Here is a 9,577-nt window from a genome sequence, read left to right on the forward strand (position 1 = left end):
CAGAAACCAGCTCTGTATCTTTGAGGGGTCGTATTAAATCCTCAGAGGATCCTACAAATATCAAAGAAAGATTCATCTGACTGAAATGCTGAACAGGAAGTGAATTTCTTGGTTTGTGTTTGAAGAAGGTCTGAGAATCAAAGGAGGTCAAAGTGATCCAGGGTCCTTCTCAATCAGACTCCATCTTTCCAGAACTTACCAGGATGAAAAGAGACCATCATCATCATCCAAATGAAATGAAGCTGCATTGTTTTCCCTTGTAGCTGATGAAGAGTAGAGACAGCAGGAGAGAAAAGACAGCTGCTCTTCACTTCAGTCCAACATGAAACTCTTCATCTTCTTCAGTGAAGCTCCTCCTCTGACTCTGTCATCACAGGAAGTGAAGCACAAACCTCTACAGGAAACCTGACTGACTCTGGAGACAATCAGCTCTAAACATCATGTCCCAGGACAAGAAACAAGTTCCAACCTCAGCAGGAGCAGCTGGATGATGGCTCCCTCTAATGGATGTTGAGGAGTATTGTGTTGTGTTTGCTCCAAAGGTTTTTGTAGAGAGTTTTGGTGTTTCCTGTCACTGTGGGCCTCAGAGCACAGTAGTACACAGCAGAGTCAGTCACCAAAGCAGAGGAGATCTGCAGAGCTACACGTTTCTTCTCTTTGTCAATGTCAGCTGAGAAACCAGAACCAGTTGGATAAATGGATCCGTCCTCTGTGATGTAGAGCAGGAACTCTGGTCTGGATGTCTGGTTTTGTCGGTACCACTGGATGTTGTAGATAGCACCTTCATATGTACAGGTCAGGTTGATGTTTGTTCCCTCTTCAACATTTTCTTCAGTTGTTTCTGGTTTGATGCTGATCATGGAGGCCAGGGCTGTAAAATGAGGATTCTTCATGTCAGTCTGAGAGTTACATCAAGAGATTTCAGAAAGACTTTCTTCCTTCATGTCTTCTCTTCCTTCACTGTGACTTTCTTTCAAATCAAAGTCTTTTCCTGAGCTCTCTTGAAAACGTCCCTCTGACAGAAATCTCTGCACTGACACGTTGTGGAGCAGATGTGTGTTTGAAACAGCAGCTGAAAGGACAGAAAGGTTCAGGAACACTCACCTATGAAGTGATAGAAAAGGATGGAGGAGTAAAGGAGCATGTCTTCAGAGTTGTTCCAGTCCAACAGATGATGATGATCTTCCACTGCTCGAGGAGGAACAAACCAACACACCTCCTGGCTGCTCAGGCCTTCCCCTCAACATGAAGCTGGTTGTGATGTCACATCCTCCATCATTTCTGCTCAGGGACATCATCTGATCTTCCTATAAGTTTATTCTCCAGCTGCTGGTTTGTGCTAACCAATGATAGCATTTTCATGCATGAATAACAGTTTATGAGAAAAAGCTGCTGAACTGAGACACCAATGCTTACTCACTGCTGGGTTAAAAAAAAGATATTCTGATGTTCACGGTTAAAAGAGGATTAGGTGATGGACAAAAGTTTAATTAATACATAAATGTGGAATTAGTTAAATTCATGAATCTCTTCTTTAGACATGACTCATTAAAGGAGAGAAGAGAATCTACTGTATTGTGAGTTACCATTGACATACAAAGAGTCTGTCTCCCTCTAGTGGATGTTGAGGAGTATTGTGTTGTGTTTGCTCCAAAGGTTTTTGTAGAGAGTTTTGGTGTTTCCTGTCACTGTGGGCTGCAGAGCACAGTAGTACACAGCAGAGTCAGTCAGCTCAAGATCCTGGATCTCCAGAGGAACTGATCCTGAATCAGAGGAGGGTTCAAGTGTGGAGGAAAACCTCTCCTCAAATTCTTCGCTTGTTTTTCCTGTTCCAACTTTAAAGCGGCTCAGGATGAACTTTGGGCTGTTGTTTCCATTCTGTTTGTACCAAAACAGATAAACATTTGACGACAGGCTGCTGGTATATTTACAGTCCAGTGTGAGTGAGTCTCCTTCAGCAGCAGTCTGATCTCCTGTGGTCTGGGTCACTTTGTCTTCTCCTTTACACTCTGGAGAAGAAAAGAAGAGAAGAAAGAGTTCAGCTGAACAAGGAAACATGATGAAGTGTTGAGTTTTTCTCCTTGAAGCCTGATTGTTGTGCAGATATTATTAGTTTGTAGCTTGGTCCAACATACCTGATAGAAAGTGAAGAGAAAGCAGAGTTTGGACACAAAGATGCAGCGTGTGCATGTTGAATCAGACAGTCTTTCTGTTTTTAGGATTGCTCTGTGCTGAATGTTGAAGTTCCTCTCTCAGCTGCAGTTCAGGAACAGTTTAGCTCCTCCTTGGATCAGTCAGTCTGCTCTTAGATCTGTGATTCTCTCTCCTTCAGTCACACTTACTTTCACAAAGATAGCTACGCTGATGGAGAGTCAGCCTCCTCCCCTTTCTTTCACACACAACAAGGACTGGAGCTGATCATCTAGAGGTCTTGGGTCCTGCCCACTTGAACTCCTGGATTGGGCATGGAAGGCTTAACAATAGAAATGATCAAACTAAGGTCCATTTTAACCTTTTGAAACAACAGAATGAGGAGAATAGATAAGAAGTTGAGTTTCATCAGGACTCAACTGAAGGCCATGGTCTCTAATCCAGTTTCTTTTTAGACGAACAAAATCCAGCAGGATGGACCACTGACAGATGTCATTAGGTTTAAAAGACACGTAGAGCTGAGTGTCATCTGCTTAGAAGTGGACTCATACGACTTTAAAGCTCTTATAAGAAATCTTAGGTAGAGAAAATTAAAGGGAAACAACAAGGGGCCCAATACAGAACCTTGAGGATTACAACAGGACAGGTCATCAGCTGATGTAACATGACTATCAATATGACCACAGAAAGTTCATCCAGAAAAACAAGAGGAAAACCCTTTAAAGACTGTTCCACCAATTGTCTGAGCCTCTGAGCCCAAACACTGGACTCCGCAGAGTCCATAGACTCAAGTCACATAGTGGAGCCCAAAATCCAAAGCAGACATTTAACTTTGAATGTTTGGATTGTTTATTCAAATGATTGTTTGTTTTTATGTTTAGTATATTAAGGTGTCTGACAGAGTGTGTCTCCCTCTAGTGGATGTTGAGGAGTATTGTGTTGTGTTTGCTCCAAAGGTTTTTGTAGAGAGTTTTGGTGTTTCCTGTCACTGTGGGCCTCAGAGCACAGTAGTACACAGCAGAGTCAGTCAGCTCAAGATCCTGGATCTCCAGAGGGAAGGATTTGTCTTTTTTATCAGCTTTAAATCTTTGTTTGTCGAACTCTGTAGCCTTGTTAACATTTCCAAAGTAGTATTTCAGCATGTACTTTGGGAAACCACTAACTTCTTGTTTGTACCAGAACAGGTATGGGTTTGAATCAGTGGTCTCAAATGTACAGTCCAGTGTGAGTGAGTGTCCTTCAGCAGCAGTCTGAACTCCTGTGGTCTGGGTCACTTTGTCTTCTCCTTTACACTCTGGAGAAGAAAAGAAGAGAAGAAAGAGTTCAGCTGAATGAGGAAACATGATGAAGTGTTGAGTTTTTCTCCTTAAAGCCTGATTGTTGTGCAGATATTATTAGTTTGTAGCTTGGTCCAACATACCTGATAGAAAGTGAAGAGAAAGCAGAGCTTGGACACAAAGATGTAGCGTGTGCATGTTGAATCAGAGAGTCTTTCTGTTTTTAGGATTGCTCTGTGCTGAATGTTGAAGTTCCTCTCTCAGCTGGAGTTCAGGAACAGTTTAGCTCCTCCTTGGATCAGTCTGTCTGCTCTTAGATCTGTGATTCTCTCTCCTTCAGTCAAACTCACTTTCACAAAGATAGCTTCAATGAAGGAGAGTCAACCTCCTCCCTTTCTTTATCACACACACAGCAAGGACTGAAGCTGTGCATCTGAAGGATGAATATTTGCAGCAGCTATTGGATGATGGCTCCCTCTAGTGGATGTTGAGGAGTATTGTGTTGTGTTTTCTCCAAAGGTTTTTGTAGAGAGTTTTGGTGTTTCCTGTCACTGTGGGCTGCAGAGCACAGTAGTACACAGCAGAGTCAGTCAGCAAAGCAGATGTGATGGTCATGTTGATTTGTTCTTTCTCCACTTGTATCTTTAATCCAGGGTAATCTGATTTTAATATTTGTCCTTAAGGTAAATGATGAGTGAGGTACTGTGGTTGTTGTCCTGGATGTTGTCTGTACCAGAAGAAATAATCAGCAGCTTTAGAGTATGAGTAGGACAGAGTAACAGAGCTTCCTTCTAAACTGTTCACCTCATTCTTGACTGGAGTCAGATCTTCACAGCTCACACCTGAACAAAAGAAGAATCAATCAGTGGTTCTGCTTCTTCAAACACTCATTAATGACTAACAATGAGGTTACTCTGATATCAAAGTTTTTCCTGCAGCTTCAAATCAAATGTGTTATAAATCCTGGACAGAAAGCAGTTAGAGACAGAGCTCTGTTCTTCAAGGAGGTCTCATTAGAAAAGCATCACACACTGATCATTAGATACGTACTCATGACAGCAGACAAAAGCAGAAGAGGAATGAGTTTGTCCTCCATGCCTCAACAAGATCCTGAAAGTGAATGATGAGAAGAAAGTTTGATGACTTGAGTTGAGATGGTCTGAGCTCAAAGCAAAGCGTTCTCTGTCAGCAAGCTGCTCTGAAGTCAGGAGGAGGAGATTCAGACTGAACCAGACCACCAAGACTTTAACAGAGAGAGACGCCCTCTAGTGGATGTTGAGGAGTACTGTGTTGGTACCCTGGTAAAAATCATCAACCACCTCCTGATGGCAGCTGACTCCGGCCTGTGAACCATTGTCATCCTCCTTGACCTGAGTGAGGCCTTTGACTCTATTTCCTTCAACATCCTTCTTGACAGACGAGCCTCCATCAGAGACACACCCTTTAACTGGTCTCAGTCAGATCTCTCATAATAATTATAATAATGCTTAATCAGATTAACATAGCGTATTTTGAGATATTTAAAGATGCTTTTTATAAAAGAAAAAAATAAAAGGTAAATATAGAAAAGAGAGATTATATCAATGGGGGACTGGTCTTTAATGCTGCCTTCAAGAGGTGGGTTTTGAGATGGGTTTCGAAGGAGGGGAGTGAGTCTGTGTTTCAAATGTTCAGAGGAAGAGAGTTCCAGAGGGTGGGGCAGCAGCTGGCTCTGTTGCCAACAGTGTGGTGCATGGTCTTGGAGATGGGAGTCAGGATGTTTGTGTCTGGTGATCTGAGATGGCGGCTGGGGGAGTGCAGTGTAGGAGATCTGCAAGGCATAAGGGAGCAAGGTTTTTGTTCCTGTTGCAATGGTCCAGTCTTGAGGTTATAAAAGCATGAATGAGGGTTTCGGCGGCGGAGAAGGAGAGGGTTGGGCGGAGGCGTGCAATGTTGCGAAGATGGAAGAAGGATGTTTTGGTCATGGTCCTGATGTGTGATTTGAAGGAGGGAGTGGTATCCAGAGTAACGCCAAGGTTGTGGACAGAGGGGGAGAGGGTGACTGTGTGACCATCATTGATGATAGAAAAATCCTGAGCAGAGGGGAGGAGGGATTTTAGACCAATGATAATAAGTTCAGATTTATTGCGGTTGAGTTAAAGGAAATTACTGTTCATCCATCTCTTTCTGTCTGTGATGCAGTTTTTGATGGTGGACAGAATGGGGGGAGTGATGGTTTTTTGTGGAAATATAGATTTGAGTGTTGTCTGCAGAACAGTGTAGTCCGTGGGAGGGAATGATTTGACCGAGGGGAAGCATGTAGAGGATAAACAGGAGAGGGCCAAGCACTGAGCCCTGGGGGACACCATGTCTGACTGGGATGGTAAATGGACTAGTACTTATATACCTCCATGTTATGGGATTTGCAGTTGATGAAAATGAAGTGAAATCTGTCACAAAGGTCGGATTTAAACCAGGAGAGCACTGAGCCAGTGATACCAATGCATGATTGCAGGTGACTGAAGCTCTTGAAGGAGAGCAGTTTCTGTACTTTGGTGAGTTCAGAAACCAGATTGGAACATGTTGTATAGTTGATTGGAGTGGAGGTGGAGCTTGAGTTGAGCAGCAATGGAGTGTTCAAGTATTTTGGAGAGGAATGGGAGGTTTGAAATAGGTCTGAAATCGTCGGGGTTTTCAGGGTCCAGGCCGGGCTTCTTGAGGATGGGTGTGACAGCAGCAAGCTTGAGGCAGGGGGGAACAGTGCCAGAGGTGAGGGAGGAGTTTATGACATTGGTAATCTGTGGAATAAGACAGGAGAGACAAGCTTTGACCAGGGAAGAGGGAATGGGGTTCAAGGAGCAGGTGGGGAGTTTAGTGCTAGTTAACATTTTGGAGAGGTCAGATGCAGAAGAGAAGGAAGAAAAGCTCCAGTATCTCAGTATTGGAGAGGAGGGTAACGGGATGAGGCCAGTGGAGGGGAGAACAAGCTGATGGTGTATATTTTCTCTTTGAGTGAAAGGATGAAAGGAAGTGGTTACATTTGTGGGTTGTAAAAGAAAGAGAGATCTGATCTAAAGGTTTGAAAAGCTTGTTTGTAATTGAAAAAAAAAAAAAACTGGGTGGATGATGCTGTAGTAGAAAGTGGAGCTTTATCACCTCAGAACCTCCAAACCCCAGTCCCTCCCAGTGTCCCCCAGGGTTATGTATGAGGGTCCCTTTTATTCATCAGTGATCCACCTCCTCTTGGTGATCTTTAATATCTTTAACAACTTTCACTTTGATCCTCATTCACCAAACGAAACATTCATCATCCGCAACATCTTGATGGAGATTCACGACCTATGAAAGAAACATGCAGACAACTTCTTGCTTCCTCAACCATCTTTGGTTCTTATCTGCTGAATTGTTGTATTGGAGGAAATTTTCCTTTGATTGCCATGAATGTGTGTGTGTGTGTGTGTGTGTGTGTGTGTGTGTGTGTGTGTGTGTGTGTGTGTGTGTGTGTGTGTGTGTGTGTGTGTGTTCCTCCTCCCTCTGTCAGTGTTTGAGGAGCAGCTGTAACCACAGTGACTCTGATCAATCCTTCTGATATGAAGCTGTGCTTTGAATACCACTTCCCTCCTCTTTGAAGAGCACTCAGATATCTGTGTTCAGCTTTTTGTACAGCCTCTTGTTCACTTTGTATCACTGTGTGTCTAAAGCACAGTAGTAGAGAGCTGTGTCTGCCAGGGTTAGCTTTGTAATGGTCAACTCAGTCAATCTACTGGTTATTTCACATTCATATCGTTTGTCTGGAATATAATCGTTTTTATATGATCCCGCTTCTTTTCGAAGTATAAACTGAGGAGCCTGAAGGTCAGATTGATGTTTGTACCAATAGAGATAAAAACCGGTATCTTTAGTCTCATATTGACATCTGAGTGTCACAGATCCTCCTTCTGTTCCTCTGACTTCATCTCCTACAGGAGAGATTGTGTTTCCATCTGTTTGTCCTGGAAAAAGAAGAGAAAATGAAGTCATTTCAGTTCCAGACAATTTAACTGTGAACTGCAGATTCTAGAAATGTGAGTAAAATGATAAAGCATGTCCTTTGTATCTGACCAAAGCAAAGAGCGCTCAGAATAATCCACGGCCAACGCCCCATCTCTAGCAGGTTTGAATCTCCAGGAGAAACAGGCTGATGTTGATCATTCAGAGTGAGAATTGTTGTCTTCACAGCAGCTTTTTGATTGTCAGGATGGTTGAACACAGGCCAGAGGAAGAGCAGCAGCTGCTGGATGATGGCTCCCTCTAGTGGATGTTGAGGAGTATTGTGTTGTGTTTGCTCCAAAGGTTTTTGTAGAGAGTTTTGGTGTTTCCTGTCACTGTGGGCTCCAGAGCACAGTAGTACACAGCAGAGTCAGTCACCAAAGCAGAGGAGATCTGCAGGTGAAACTCTTTGGGGCCCTTCTCGTGTCTTGAAGTCATCCTCTCTGTCCCCTGTGAATATTCTCCTATCAGGAAATGTGGATATGAGCCGGATTTGTGCTGATACCAGAAGAGGTTGTCAGTAGATCCAGAATATCTGCAGGACAGAGTCAGACTGTCTCCCTCAGAAACCAGCTCTGTATCTTTGAGGGGTCGTATTAAATCCTCAGAGGATCCTAGAAATATCAAAGAAAGATTCATCTGACTGAAACGCTGAACAGGAAGTAAATTTCTTGGTTTGTGTTTGAAGGAGGTCTGAGAATCAAATGAGGTCAAAGTGATCCAGGGTCCTCCTCCATCAGACTCCATCTTTCAAGAACTTACCAGGATGAAAGGAGACCATCATCATCATCCAAATGAGATGAAGCTGCATTGTTGTCCTTTGTAGCTGATGAAGAGTAGAGACAGCAGGAGAGGAAAGACAGCTGCTCTTCACTTCAGTCCAACATGAAACTCTTCATCTTCTTTAGTAAAGCTCCTCCTCTGACTGAAGTGAAGCACAAACCTCTACAGGAAACCTGACTGACTCTGGAGACAATCAGTTTGAAACATCATGTCCCAGGACAAGAAACAAGTTCCTCTCTCAGTGTGTGAGGAGCAGCTGGATGATGGCTCCCTCTCGTGGATGTTGAGGAGTATTGTGTTGTGTTTGCTCAAAATGTTTTTGTAGAGAGTTTTGGTGTTTCCTGTCACTGTGGGCCTCAGAGCACAGTAGTACACAGCAGAGTCAGTCAGATCAAGATCCTGGATCTCCAGAGGAACTTGTTTCCCGTTAATTAAAGCTTTAAATCTCTTTTGGTAGAACCCAGGAGTTTCTGGGACACTCTTCAGCATGTACTCTGGGGAACCACCAACTTTTTGTCTGTACCAGAACAGATAGGGGTATGTGGCAGAGGTCTCAAACTTGCAGTCCAGTGTGATTGTATCTCCTTCAGCAACAATGAGCTCTGGTGGTGTCTGGGTCACACTCTCTTCTCCTTTACACTCTGGGGAGACAAGAACATCAGCAGAAGAAGAGATGAAGGAGAAAATCTTTAAGCATTGAAGTGAAGCATTAACAATGTTTCGTTAGCTCAAACAGAAGCTGACACATGTCATGTTTTGTATCTCACCAAAGCAAAGAGCAGCCAGAATGATCCACAGCCAACGCTCCATCTCTACAACAAGGATTAAAGCAACAGGAGGAAGTAGCTGAAGTCTGTCAGTCTGTCAGTGTGACAGGACTTCTTTTCCCAGCAGCTCTTCATATTGAGCCAACGCATCAAGTCACTGTTGATGTGGACTGTTACCTCCTTCATGATGGCACCCTCTGCTGGAGATCAAACTACAAACACAGCTTCAGACAGAGTTCAGATCCATCAGAGATGTTGGTCTTTCTCTTACAGGTATCCTTTTGGTTACAAAGTGAATGGAACTTCATCGTCCCTGTCATAGTCACTCATTTTGAATTTCCTACGCTGCCTCACAATCCTCAGAGTACAGACAAAAGAATTACGATACTTGATCAAACTTACACAAGGCTACAACCGGCGTCTGAAGCATAGCTTGTTTACATTCCCTACAGCTGAAAGGAGGAGGGGGGACAGAGCGCACTAGCGCTGGGCGGAAGGACACATGACCAGTTAGTTAGGTCCAGATAAATGTTTATATTGCCGAAGACTTAATGCACTTAAAAAATATTTTATGTAGCGTACTCTTAAACG

Source organism: Halichoeres trimaculatus, unplaced genomic scaffold (genome assembly GCF_033239565.1).
Source record: "Halichoeres trimaculatus isolate MK-OKI-2021-1 unplaced genomic scaffold, fHalTri1.1 fHalTri1_scaffold_15, whole genome shotgun sequence".
NCBI lineage: Eukaryota > Metazoa > Chordata > Actinopteri > Labriformes > Labridae > Halichoeres > Halichoeres trimaculatus.